This window comes from Adiantum capillus-veneris, chromosome 2, assembly GCF_014529385.1.
Source record: "Adiantum capillus-veneris isolate H3 chromosome 2, ASM1452938v2, whole genome shotgun sequence".
Classification (NCBI taxonomy): domain Eukaryota; kingdom Viridiplantae; phylum Streptophyta; class Polypodiopsida; order Polypodiales; family Pteridaceae; genus Adiantum; species Adiantum capillus-veneris.
This window is the reverse complement of record NC_140932.1, coordinates 95,630,450-95,645,536: the sequence shown is the minus strand read 5'-3', so window position 1 is coordinate 95,645,536 and position 15,087 is coordinate 95,630,450.

Here is a 15,087-nt window from a genome sequence, read left to right as displayed (position 1 = left end):
AATTGGGGTGACGTCCTCTACTAAGTATGGATTAGTTGTGGTGAAGGGACATATCAACCATTCTAATTCCTCAAAATTCCTCTCACATACTAGCGTACCTACCAAATCCCATTCACATGCAAGCACCGGGTAGACTATGTGAAACACTTGTGCAAAGTAAAGAGGGTACCTCTCAGCCAATGCAGGAGTGGATGACTCTAGCGTACTAGCCTTATCTGTACACACAGATAGATGGTGGTTAGAGTGCAAATATTACAAGGGTAATATCAAAAGTTCATGTCCTTGTGTATACTGTGTTTTTATGATTTTATGTTATGTATAGAACTCGTAGGTTTCCAGATTTTTGTTTGGTGGCTCTTGCTCTTTTACTTTCTTATTTTTGTTTTTTGTGAGTATAATGCTTTATATATACATTCCCTAAGATTGGGAGATTGAGAGGTCAAGGAGGAAGTTTGAGAGGGAAGCAAGTGAATGATGGATGTCAGCAAACACTCCCCCCTTCCTTGGGTAGATCATACCTTTTGGAATGAAGTCGTCACCTTTTGAAACCAATTGTTCCAAGTTATTATAAGTGAAGGCTTTAACCAATACTTTTTGACCGCTCTATGCGTTTCATTTAGTTGCAAGGGTGGTAAGGTACTCTCCCACTATTTTATTTGCAACGTTGTTGTAGATGGTGAACTTACAACGGGAGGTGCAAACTCTTCCTTGTTTGTATGGATATGTACAATGGTAGGTGGAGGTTGTGTCGAAGCTTCTATTTCCGTATAGGAACTACATGAAGAGCAAAAAGCTTCATTTGACTACCCTGTTCCTGAGCTAGGTGGAACAAATCGTTCTTTCTTTGGTCCCCAAACTAGCTTTGGAGTGGGTGTGTAGCATTCTGTGATTTTTTTCTTTCCGCCATCATCAATTCGTTTTGGAGCTACAAGATTGGGCTCACATGGGTCAGGTGACAGGTAAGAGCACAATTTATGTTTTGACACCCAAATTTGATCATTTCCTTCATATTAGCCTCGGGATTCCAATAGTTTTTTATGAATCCAACGCAACGTTTCTTTACATTTCTTGGGAGCAGTGGGACGTCTCTTACCAAGTTCCTGCTTTTTAGCACTAGCTATGGTCACTAAAGAAGCTTTAGGGATCCACTTGTATGTTTTCTTTGTTATATTAGGATGGGTCTTGTGTATCTCAAGCTTTATTTCAACTACAGCAGTTGAAGCTCTAGAGAGTTGGGCTATGGGGACATATGGTTCAACCTCTTGGACATGCAATGTTTTGGGTTTTATTTCCTTAAGAGGCAATATCTCAAGGACTATGGCTTGAGTGGCAGGGCTAAGAGTTGGTTTCTGCATTGTGACACCCCCATTTCCCCAATCAATAGTGCATTTTGTGGCTATCATTCACGTGCGTCCTAGGTTTATATTACCCTCCATAGTTCCAGCAGGCATAGCCAAAAAGTCTTGAGCTACAACCCATTGTCATAACTGATAGAAGTGTGCCAAATTCCAAAAACTTCTTGTTGACACCCTTGACTTGGATAATACTCTCAGATAGAGGTGGCTTCCCTAACTGACACCACACCCCATATATTGTAGATTATACTTAGCACCCATGTCCAATAACGTGTTATATAGCACTTTTCCATAGGTGCTAATTAACTCAATAGGGTATCGTAGAGGTGTGTCAGAGTCCAACCAATCATCCTCTGTTTCAACATGGAATGCATGTGTAACTCCAAGGTTGGCCTCTCGTTGGCGTCTTAAGCGTTGTTGTCGCTCTTTAGCCTCAGCTTGAGCTTGTATCTTCTTCAATTCTGTTTGTGCCTTGGCTGCCTTTTTTTTTATTGTTGATGGCACGTAGCTCCTCTTGGCTTAAAGGATCATAAATTTTTTAAAATTTGCTACCATTGAGGAATCCGATGGTTTCAACTCCATCGAGAGTCTCCACAGGAGTGGTTCCTTGTGGGGTGATTTCACATACTCTACATGGTCCTTTTCCCGTATATTTCAACTTTTTCTTTTCGTTACGCACTCCATACATAAGGACGTTATCACAAACATTGATATCCTTGTTCTTTAGATGACGGTCAAACCATTTCTTCCTCCTATCTTTCTCCACAAGTGCGTTTTGCACAGCCAATTGCCTTTCTTCATCTAACCTCTCAAGGATATATAAGTCATTAGGAAATTTTGGAGGTCATTTGGAGGGCCTTATTAAAGAGGGAGAAAAGAAGGTGCAACCAATGAGGAGCAACCTTACGTAATGTAGAAATGCATGGAAAATATCACAAAAATGAAAGAAAGCATTTTAAAATATTGAGATTTGTCCCATTTTTGTAAGGTAACTTCCTCGTCTCACAAAGTAGGGCCCACTACAAGTAGCCGTCAAGTTGCTGAAACCTGACTACTAATTGATAGCTAACTCTCTCCCTTCATTAAAAGATATCCACTTCCTTTATGAAAGACTTTCAAAACTCATTCTCCCTCCATTATAGTTGTGGCTTCGTCTTCTTCCCGCCCAAGAAGTTCTAGAGATTGCTCTACACTGTTTCAAACTAACCTCACCATTAGTGTGCCAAGAAGACCATGTAGTAGCATAAGCATTATTTCAATCTCAAACTCTCTCACTACAGATAATAGGTGGCAAGAGCAGAGGATAAGCAAAGGTTATTGGGTTCTTATGCAGCCAAGAAGGAGAAAAAGCTTGAAAGCAACAAATATCTTTGGTTCTGCATGGAAAGCAAGAGTTCTGGATTTCAAAGTCGAGGTTGGTAAGAAGACAGTGAAAGAGGTCTGTGTTCAACATGTTTTCACTCACTTTGATGTGATTGCTAATGGTTGTGATGTCTCCATGGTGCATAATCCATGGTGCAACTGTGATTTAATTATTTAGCACTCCTCTATAAATGATATCTTACATTTCAAATGTGAATCTGTTTTTTTCTTCTCTTATTACAGATATTTAAGTAGGTTATACAGATGTTTGTATTTATTTCTATTCTTTTACATTCACAGATGTTTATCCTTCCTCATATGAGGAATGGGAGCCACTGAGTGCATTATAGGTCTCATCTCTGTGACCCATGCTCATATTGGGGTCTTGCAATATGCGGGTAGAACTAGCAAAAGCCTTGCAGACGAGGGTATTTTCTTCTATGAACATTTCTACCAACTCAATCAAAGGAATCAGAGAGGAGTGTTGGTGAAGGTTTCACTACCAACCAACTGGAACTCAGTGGATTGGCCCATTCTCAACACAACAATGAGTGAGGCATTGAGGAGCAGGCTCTATAGGGATGTTCAGAGGCCTCTCCAAAACTCTGTACCCACTAAATTGGTGAAAGTTGCAAATTTCTATCCTATTGGTCTCTTTGTTGAGATATTTCATACTTGCAATGTACATGTTGCTAAAACTATGCTGCTCTGCAAATCATTTGATTCCCTCTAGTGTGATAAGCTTCTTGATCGAGGGTGGTATGTGAAAGAAACAGATGGCATATGTTGCGAGATTGCTCTTGACACTTTCATTGTCAAGTATATGCTTGCGACATAGACATTAATAATCTCCTTTCGATACAAGCGTTCTCATGTTGTTGAAGGTTGCTATGTGCCTATGAATCAAGAAGCAGCAAGTTTGGCAAACAATGTTGTCATTGACGTGGAAGTGGTGGACAAAGACCTAAATCTTATGACAGTAATTACAATAAGGCAGCAATGCAATCTTTTGCAACTTCGACATGACATAGTGGAGGAGACTGCCGACATTGACTCCATAAACTTTTATTTCTTGTTGGGCGGATGAAGAGTAATGCAACGAAGGGAGAAGCATTTTCTGTGTGGAGATCTTTCTAGCCATATTCAAATTGTGCCCATGTAATCTAGCGTGAATGGATTCTACGAAATGTAACTTTTTTGACTAGTTTAATCTTAATATTAAGTGTTTGCTCAAGGCTCTCTCTCTCTCTCTCTCTCTCTCTCTCTCTCTCTCTCTCTCTCTCTCTCTCAGTATTCGAAACACATAGACAGGTAGACAGTATCAATTTTAATGTATAAACAATGAATTACTAAGTACATTTGTAAGTACAAATTTCGATGTGCTCAATGGGCTTAAGTACATTCCTTGTAGGTATGGGACCAAAATGTTCTCTAGGTAAAAATTGTGAAGATGCCCTTCAAATGAAGGTGGGAAAATAGTAGTGCTGGGTGGATTAAGTAAACCCTTATGTGGTGTGTCATCAATCAACAAAGTATTGAGAGCATCATAACGCACACTGATATGTTCAAAGGGCTTGTAGAAAAGTGGTACATTAGCTTTAGTTGGGTGGAAATATCCCACAATGGTATTACAATTTCTTTGACTATACACAAAATAAAAATCCGATCTCTAAATTTTAGCCAAACTGCAAACTATGGAAACAAGGGGATTCAAGTTTTGGGCCTGCATTGAAGACCAAATAGCAACCCTAAACCTTGAAATCAAAAAATTCAAAAATTCCTTTGTGTATGGTCAAATTACTAGTATGAGATTTCCCAAGTGAAAATTACGTAAATCGGAGATCTCTGTATGTACACTGTACGGCTGTCGTAGTAGCAACAATCCATTGAGATCCAGAATAATTAGTCTCAGCAATCATTGTGTGCATACATATAAGTAGTTAAAAACAAAAAAGACTATATTATTTAAGTACAATGGATATTATCGGAACAACCATATCTACTTGAAGCAAGAGTCCATACCGGTCATTTCTAATGTTGACATTCTATTGTTGAGTGTCGATGTTCCCTTTTGTATTGCCAAGGGTATCCACCTCTTGTGGTTGTGCAGTACAGGACTCTTATGTTTCCATGGCCGAATGGTTAACTTGTTCTGTTGTCTGTTCGTGGCTTTGATTTGCAATGTTGGTCTCCTCCTCCACATGTCGAGACACACTGTATCTTCTCTCAGCTCTGAAGAGTTCTTCACATCAGCAATTATAGGAGCTTGGACTCCCTCATATTGATCATGTGCCTCATCCTATGCCACAATAATAAGCACTCCCTTATCCTCCTCTACTCGGCCTAGACCCTCTATTGCATTCCTTGGCTCTGAAGAGCATTTTACATCTGCATTTTCAAGAGCTGTCTACTTCACATTGATCAACCCCGACTTCGGTTTCAGCCGCTCCAACTGCAAAGCAAACCGATGTCTGTTCCTCTAATATGGGGTCAGTCTTAGGGATTTGGTTTCCAGTGGTGGAAACTGGCATGACTTCCTCATCACCGGTCATTGTTAAATTTATTATATGGTCATCGACAAAACTGTCTTCTGCAACTAAAACTCTTGGAATTGAAAGAGATAGTAGATGTTGAATCATTGATGCACGTACCTTTGTAAATATTCCAATGTATAATATTCCACAGCATTCTGCAAAATTAGTTTAACTTGTGGTCAATACTTCAATTAATAATAGCACCAAGTTGGTCCAAACCATAGCACGGAAATACCTTAGACATAAATGGATTCAAAGGAAAAAAACTCTTTAGTATGTACTCTGCGTGGAGAAGGCATCTCCAACCATAGGAATTTAGATCTGTTTGATTAGGCACTTCAACAGCTTTAAAGGTTGCTCTGTAGAGTTCATGATTTCCACAAAGCCTTCCATAGACGTGAAGTAATCTTCTACACATCTATGAACAATGAAAGTTATTTGTTATTAACTTATTGAGGTCATCATCCATAGCCCAAATAAAAACTCAAGGTTATATCAACACTCACACTCTTATCTATGAATGTGTTCCTCGTATAGAGTTGATAGTCCATACCACTTGCTTGTCCAGTTCAATGCATACAAGGCTCCAATGATTATTTGATCCGTATGGAAACACCAGAGTTGTGACCTGAAGCATTGGACAGTGGACAAACCATCTATCCAATGTGCCATGAGGGGTGTTTTTTATTCGGAGTGGCAAAGACAGCTGTGGACCTAAAACGTGTATTTCACTATGGGTTTGTTGAGGGAGTTGGCTCTTTATTAAGCTACAATCAATAACAAGGATTCAATTAGAGACCAAATACAAAAGTAAAGGATCTTAAAGGTAGAGAAGAGAACCTCCTTTAGGCATAAATAAACAATAGAGTTTGTAATTTATGCATTGGGATCCTTGAAAATCCCAATATCAACAGAATCCATAGCTAATTGTCGAGTACCATCAGCAAGGGGAATGACTGCTAACAGTCCTTCTTTCATAAAATGTAAAATATCGTTGTTTCTTTCATTTAAATCTGTGGTAACTTACCCATAATTTCTCCTCTATGCCTCTTCATCAACAGCAGCAGTCTGTATCCTCTTTAATTTCTTTGATTCCAGGTAACGTCTTTCTTCTTGCTCAGCTCTAGCTTTGGTGTTCACATCATGAGTAACCTCATGAATCTTAACCCCATGATTCCGTCGGCCTGGTGGTAATAGCAATATATCCTTCATTTTAGGGTCAATAAACTCATTAGGGATGAGGAGCTTATCGTATCTCCAACGTACTCTCTTGAGCGTCTAATTGTCCTTGTCCATTATTGTGACCTGGTGAGCATGAGCAGCAACAATGGTGATATCATTAAAGTACTCCAATAAAAAATCTTTTGCTGCTTCTTGAAGACAAAGCAGGGCAACAGCCTTCCATCTCATTGTACCAACACATGCTTCCTCGCAAATTTGCCTTACTTCTCTTTGGAAAGGAAGTTTAGGGACACAAAGCTAAATGCATTTCTGAGCTTTTCTGATCTCTCTAAATAAACACATATTTCTCTGAATATTCTTCATTCTTGGTCCCTTCAATATCTTCATTGGTTTACCTGAACTTTTCTTCTTACTAGCAGACCTTCCACATGCTTTCTTTGCAAGCCCTGGTCCTTTCCCTGCCTTGCTTGTTGTTGCCTTTGTTCTTGCCATTCCACTATAAGAGATAAATTCAAAGGATCTCTCTCTCTCTCTCTCTCTCTCTCTCTCTCTCTCTCTCTCTCTCTCTCTCTCTCTCTCTCTCTCTCTCTCTGTGGATCACGGTGCGCAGACTGAAAATTGAGAAGAGAATATAGCCTATCGTGCATCGTCCACCAATTCTTGAATTCCCTCTCTCTCTCTCTCTCTCTCTCTCTCTCTCTCCTTTCTCTTCCCCTCTCTCTCTCTCTCTCTCTCTCTCTCTCCTCCTCTCCTCTCTCTTCCTCTCTCTCTCTCTCTCTCTCTCTCTCTCTCTTTGTATGGATCACGACATGCGAGCTCAAAATTGAGTAAAGAAAATAGACTATCGCATGCCGTGCTCCAATTCATGATTTCCCTCTCTTTGTCTCTCTCTCTCTCTCTCTCTCTTTGTGTGTGTGTCTTCCTCTTTCAAACCCAACAAACACACAAAAACACTTTCTACTTTCTCTCTCTCTCTCTCTCTCTCTCTCTCTCTCTCTCTCTCTCTCTCTCTCTCTACATCAACAAACACTCTAGAAATACCTCTCTTGGTGGATAGAAGTGGTTTGAAATGAGTATACGAGGCGGATTCTCCTATGTGCTGTTTTAAATTGGTTGAAAACGCTCGAAGGATCTTTGCACCTTGGTTGCAGAGGTCGTCTCGGAGGTTAGGTCTCTCTCTCTCTCTCTCCCTCTCTCTCTCTCTCTCTCTCTCTCTCATCATGAATCCAAGTGTGCATTTGTTACCATAAATAGCACGGGTATTTTTTGGTTGTAAAAAAATATTTATTGTGGTCGTACCAGCCATTTATTGCATGTCGGCGTGCTTCATTAAAAATGTTAACTGTAATGTTTATTATTGTATGAAAAGGAAAGAGGAGAGAGAGAGAGAGAGAGAGAGAGAGAGAGAGTAACTTAGTAAAGGGGAGAAGAGAAATCATATTGGAGAAGAAAATACAGACATCGAGAGAGAGAGAGAGAGTTAAAAAGGCCTCTGCCTCCTACAAGGTACAGGAATCAGAAGCGTGAAGACCAACAACAACATTCCCAGTCCTAAATCTCTACTCCAAGAGCAATGTCTAATCCTCGCAAAGTCAAAGGCAATCTCTTCACTTTCATTTGGTCCATAGTTTAGCTGTGTCTAGGAATTATGCTTCAAAATGTAAAAGATCATTTAACATTTCACCAACCAAAATTGGATCACGGTGCACTGATAGTGTTGTGGAGGTTCGTTTATGTACTGCGCGCGTCGTGATCCACTTTTGAAATTGTAGAAAGGTTTTTTTTTGGAGATAAAATTCTTTGATGTTTTGGTAGCTATTACTTTGTATAAAAACCAATCAAGTGGATCACGGCGCGCCAGTAGTTTTGTGGAGTTTTGTTTATGTACTCCGCGCGTCGTGATCCACTTGATTGGCTTTTGCTCTTCACAACTATAAAGCTATTTTGCATTCTATCAAAGGATGCACACATGCTAATCATCTTGTGTTATTGTCTATATGATTAGTTGGAAATAATTGAGAGATACCTACCTATTGTTTGTTCAAAACTTATATGATCATGTGGTGCTCTTCTTGTTATTTATGTTTGAAGAAACTTATATTTCTCAGTATGAAAAATTGGCAGGATTATGATCTCATAGGAGGAAGAGGCAGAAAATAGATCATGAGCGCATCGTTGGCCAAGAAAACGTTCTAAGAAGATTGCCAAAACTGTTATAAACTTCAATGAAGAGGAATGTAGACTTCACAAAACCCATTGATATATCTAGTGCAAAGCCTGCCATGAGTTTGGAGAAGCTTGAAACTGATCCATCTGTCAAAATGGAGTCCCCTTCTACTCCAAAATTTACTTTGCTGAACTCACTTAAGAGAGATGTGGTGTGCAGAGTGCCCAATGTGTTGCAACAATCCCAAAGAAAAAAGAGGTAGTTATTTATGAAGACCCTACAAGGATTGATGAAAGGATTTTAAATTTTGCAGTTTCGTCTAGGGTTGGTGATAAGTTTGACTTGGTCTCCTGTATTTTTAATGCTCCATTTAATCCTGATGTGTTTATAGCTGGACAGAGTGAACACTTGAATCTGGAACGAGAGAAGTTTGAGCTTCACACTCAAGAGGGCAGGGTTAATGTTGGTAGTCCATTTAAAAGAATGTGATCCTAAAAGACAGTCTTACAAGAAGTATAATCAGCTGTCTCTTATATACAGACCCCATTGGTGCAACTTACATGAACGAGAGTGCAAGCTGGTTCAAGAATCCTTTGGATTTATAATATTTTTAAATGGATTATTTACAAGTCTTATGAAAGATCCTAAGGAGGTCATGGAGGAACACAATTTACCAGCAAATGAAAAAGAGGAAAAGGATGAGGAATATATTGAAGTGATGGAGATAGAGGAGTCCATTGATCTTGAAGAAGAAGCAAAAGAGGTGGAACGAAGCAATCTTCTCACCGCAGATATCAAGCTTCCTCTAGATGTGTCAGGTTTCAATGAGCGACAAGCCACCTTAATGCTACCAAGAGTGCTAGAGTTTAAATTTGCGGATAGGTCATACATTTTCCTTCATGATATACAAAGTATTTTTTGTTTGCGGGAGGACTTTGCATTGGCCACTATCTCCAAGTATCAGGAGGAGAGGAATGGATTTGTTTCAGATGACAGTAGTGATGACGAGGCAATGGAGATCTCTAGTAACCCACTGGACTACCTCAAACTCTGCTTTAAAAAGGAAAAAAAAGTATAAAGAAAGCCTTCCTGATGAAGCCACATTTCAAACTATTCGAAGTAATCTCAAGCCATCAACTTAGTAAACAGAATATAGAGGATTGGTTTAAGCGACCAGCCCAGAGGTCAACCGAATCAGTCAACCTATGGAAGAATGAGCTTTTTTTGCAAGATGAGAGTTTCATGGTATAACATCCTGCCCCCGCTCCCCCCCCCCCCCCCCCCCCCCCCCCAACCCCCTCTCTCTCTCTCTCTCTCTCTCTCTCTCTCACACACACACACACACACACACACACACACACACACACACACACACACACACACATACACACACACTTCTTTTGTTTAGAGTCATGGATTACTAAAAAGGACGACTTTTTTCGTCATCGAAGAAGACAATTCTGTGGTAGGGATGCAACTCTAGGACAATATCTTCCTAGTTTATGTGAGGCACCCAGCCTAATCTTCCACAACGGAATGTCATAAGAGGGAAATACTGCACCCTACACTTTCAAGACATTATCTCGCTTCTTAGGTGGTCCAATGCTGCCACAAAATGCTGACAAAGTTATCCTCGTCGACAAGGTTTTTGGGAGAGAATGTTTTGGTTACTCGCCAGGATATACTGGGGGCCATGCAGCATATTACTACACATACACAACAATGGCATTATCTTTAAGGAATGAAAACCCTATTGTACTCGATATGGCAAACATTTAATGATCAGATACAAGGGTGAGGTTCCAAATGATATTTGCAAGTCATCAAAAGTTTAAAATAGTTGTGGTACATATTGAATTTAATTCTACAGGCATTTGTGGTACATTCGATCATCTAAACTTTAATTCTCTTGTTTCACCGATGATTGGCAAATTGCATTGTCTCGCTCCACCTCATTTGACTTTCAAGAGCACTTGAGTTGTTGAATGCATCTGCTTGCTTTCTTTTCTGAAGTTGCAAATGTCTGATTGCCTGTACGATTGCTGAAGAGACCAATACTTGCTTTTGTTGCATGCGATGAATGATTCTGCGATAAAACCATTGAAATAACTCCTTCAAACTATTTGACTTATTTTGAGAGCCTCCATGCTGTGTGTGTCTGAAGTAGGCATTTGTAGCCATGTAATAAGACTTCTCCAGGCCCTGGGTGTTCCATTTACCTGGATTCCCATACTTTTGGATGAACTATGGCAAATGATTAAAAATAATGTGTTGCAAAACAAGCAATTTATTTAGAAATTTAAACACAAACTTAGTACTAAGACTATCTGAGGTGCTTTGAATTTACCATGTAATGAGTGATTTGAGTGTCAGTCCATGCCGTCTTGAAGGATTTTTCCAATAGCCGAAGGTTCTGTTTAAACTTGCTCATATTATCATGCGACCAATCATCATTCTCACACATTTGAAATAACGTGTCAATGGAACGCCACACATCACCCTTTGCATTGCGAGTTGTTGGCTCTTGGTCTTTCACTACTAAATTAAGTTTTTTCCAGTGTATATACTCAACTGTGCTAATGTAGGTAGAGTGATATACTCTCCCTCGTTTTGGTAGCTTCACATCTTTCATATCTTCAGGTTTAGATAGAAAACGGTGTGCCTTGACCCCACCTATGGATGGTTTGAAGGGTACATCTTTCTCATTGGTCGACCTTTTTTCGTCTCGCTGGATTTTCACATTGCCCCCATGTAGACCAATATCTAACAAAACTAATTCCAAAGCCTCTAGAATGACTTGTCGTTCAGATGACTTTTTGATTATCCAAGCAAACCGAATGTATAGATATACCAACTTCTCTACAATTCGGTAGAGACCATGCATTGTACAAACATGGACATTAGCAAGTGGTATATCCAGAACTGGTCGGAAATTAGAGTCTTGATTGTGACTAATAGGAGCTTTTCGCCACCACTTTGGGTCCATCACCTTTGCAGGCTCCATGCAATACAAGCATGGAGACTTTGCCATGGCACCCATTCCACAATTATACATACACTTCAGTGTTATAAGGTCACCTGCAAGATGCCATTGAACTTGAAAGTCTTCTCTCCCATCTACAACCAGTACCTCTCCTCGATTCATTTGCCTATCAATGATATCTGGAATAGGGGTTTGATGGAACAACACCCAAAATAAAATGTCATGGTCTTCTTTCTTTACCTGCAAGATTAATCCTTATGAGATACGAAAAATAAATCTAAAATTTAGGTACAATAGAGGGCTTGCTAGATCTGCAAAATTGGAAATAAATGGATCACCTGAAATGCACCAAGCCACCATATGTTTGTTTCTGATTGAACACTGAAGTTTGAAGGGTCATCAATGGGACATTTGGAACGAGCCCTATTCATTAACGTGTTTGTAACTCGCTCTAGCTTCTTCTCTTTAAGAATCTCACACTCATCTAGCTTCAAAACAAAATGTAGAACGCCACCTGTCTCTTCAAATGTGATAGTGTAGAATTCTACCATTCTAGTTTGCAACAAAGTCAAGTCCATGAAGATATTGTTGTACTCGTCATAAGTGACAGTAGTTCCATGTGAGCTATAAATATGTTGAATATGAAATGGACATCCAATGAAGTCAGTTTGTTCATTATTGAGCTGGAGTCTTTCCTTCCAAACACTTGCAGTTGTTGGTAAAAGCTTAGACTTTATTCCCTTCTTCACAAACATGGAAGAGATAGATTGTTGAATAGCTGAGTAACCTCTTTTACTAACGCCAAGGGAGTCCAATGTACCATTTGTTTGCTTGGCAGGCACTGCATTCTTTGAAATGAATCTGTCAATGACATCCCGTTGCAAAACCTTAAACTTTTTATCATGCATTATATCCTTTGCAAGACCACTAGTTATCAATAGCTTTAACTGCTTTCCTACATTGGCCTTCGGATCTATGTTTTCTTTGTCTGGATAGATAGAATCTCTACAAAAAAAGCATAACTAACATAAGCAAAAACTTAGATTAGTTTAAATTAATTAAACAGTTTACAATGCTCACTTCAATGCATGGATTCTTTTCTTAAGGCCGCCAGAGCCTACCTTCAACGTTTCAAGATTTTGTAGTTTCTTCTTTCGCACACGAGTGCCTGACATTGTCTCTTTGTTTTGTAATGACCGCACCTTTGTTCGCAAGACCTGTGATTCTTGTGTGTGCTGCATTACAGTCTTTTGGTCCTCATAATGCAAGTTTGAAAGTCTCTGAATCTCATTTGCTTGGTACTTCACCATGTCTTTATAAGTTTCTGATTTGTTGTTTAGAGCTTTACAGTAGCCAAGCAATCCATTCTCTCCATTACCTGCAAAGGTCAATAAGTTAGTGGGATTTGAAAATGAAGGGAAATCATTGGTCATGGGATTCAATGGATAGAGTGAGCCTTTTGTCCAAATATCTAAGTGTTTTGCTCCCTCTGCTCTGAGTCTCTCTGTCATGGTCGGTGTCACTTTGATGTTAGTTTTGCCTCGCTTACACAATGGCGTATATTGGGGATCCAGGTCAATGTGTAGATGATAGAAGGGTCTTTTAAGGAGAACATTTGTGGGGGTGGAAGAAGAAGCCATGTATGCAACAATGCAAGAAAGGGAGGATTTCTTTGAGGTCAGCGCACAAACAGTGAGAGAGTAAGGAGAGAGCAGGTTTGGAAGGATATGTCCTATTTCCTTTAGTCATACATTCCACGTACAGGAAACTCCCTCGATTTCTAAGACGTTCATTAAATGCAATTGAAAACGATTTGTTCTTGAATCATCACGGCCATTATGACGCTGTGGCAAGAATCTAGTTGTAAGTGCACTTTTCGAATGGTTATTCCAAGTTTACAATTGCTTTTACCACACTTTTTTTCTAGAGAAAGAAAGTCAAAATTCTATTTTTCTTAGAAGGCCCTCCAAATGACCTCCAAAATTTCCTAATGGCTCAACTAAAGGGTTACCATCCAACCTTCTTGTGAAGCTATGCGCAGACTAGGAATTACAAACTCCCATGGCATAACTGCTTCTTGGCCATATACCATTTTGAATGGTGTACAATTAATAGCCACTTTGTAAGAAGTGCGATAAGCCCATCGGGTTGAAGTCAGCTTCAAATCCCAATCAATTATAAACCTGTTTCCCAGAGGATGTGCTCGACCAGTTACAAGATCCACTCGAATGACAGAATCTTGGAACTGCAGATAGACATGGTTTTTAGACCAGTCATGCACCATTTTTGCTTCCCTCATGAAAGGATGTTCTAAGATCATCTCGGATATCATAGTGTGCTTGAAGAAATCCATAACAATGAAGGTATTTCTTATTTTATGTCCAAAGGCCTTGATCTTAAGATCTTCTAGCATCCCAATAGGTTTAACAATAGACCCATTGGCCATCTTTACTACTATGGTTGTGGTCCCAAGGTGAGGTCTTCCCATAGTTTCCTTGCAATTTTTAGTCACAATGCTAACCCCAGTGCCACCATCAAGAATTCCCTTCATAGTTAATCCCTTGGTGGTGATTGGTATGGTTGCATTGGATTCATCACCCCTAAGAGTATTGTCCCAACTTATTAACAGGTATTTCTACAACAGGGTTCTCATCTAGGTTGGGTTGTGGATCTAAGTGTTCCTCCTCTATTGGCATATCCCTAGCTCAATCCATCTGTTCAAATTGTGGTAGCCCGACCTTTAGTTCTCCATTGAGGAAAGCTCGAAGAGCTAAGAATAGCTCAGGGTCTCCATATAGTTTGGACATGATGGTGGTTCTAACTTTTGAAGCCATGAAATCCATCAATTTGGTAATTTTTAACGGAACCTTTTGGGCTTCAGTCCTTTGACGTGGGGAAGATGGGATCTTCGTTTCTTCCGTAGGGTCAAGTAGTCCCTCTGTAAACATTCTTTCCAACAAAAAGTGAGTCCGTCCACTTTCCCATGACTTTAAGTCACTTTCTTCTTGGATGACACTAAGTATGGCTAGGGGTCTATGGAATTTGTGAGGTTGTTGTTGCGTAGGGAACAATGTGTCTGTAATCTGGATATGCCTAGGTGCTGGTTCTAGATCCCTTTGGGTATCTTCTACCAAACTCCTTAATTGCTTGACTCGCTCGATCTTCGTTGCAGGGTTTGGGTAAGTTCCTATCTTCTTCTTGGGTCCTGGCCATTGGGGCTCATTGATCTTCCTTGTTGGTTTCTTTCTTAGTGGTCGTTTTGGTCTCCATGGTTTCACCTGAATCACAATTCTCTTCAGCGTCGTTCATATATATGGGGTAGTCACCAGTCCTTATGTTGGTCTTTGAACTGGGGTCTAACTTCGCTGCTTTTTGCAATCTCTTTCTTCATGTTTTCTTCTTCTTCTTCAGAGATTGGGCAATTGATGCCGTGTCTCTTTCTTCAAGATATAATTTTGTTTTTGGAGCATCGATCGTGTGAGTACATTTACTGGTATCAGGTGT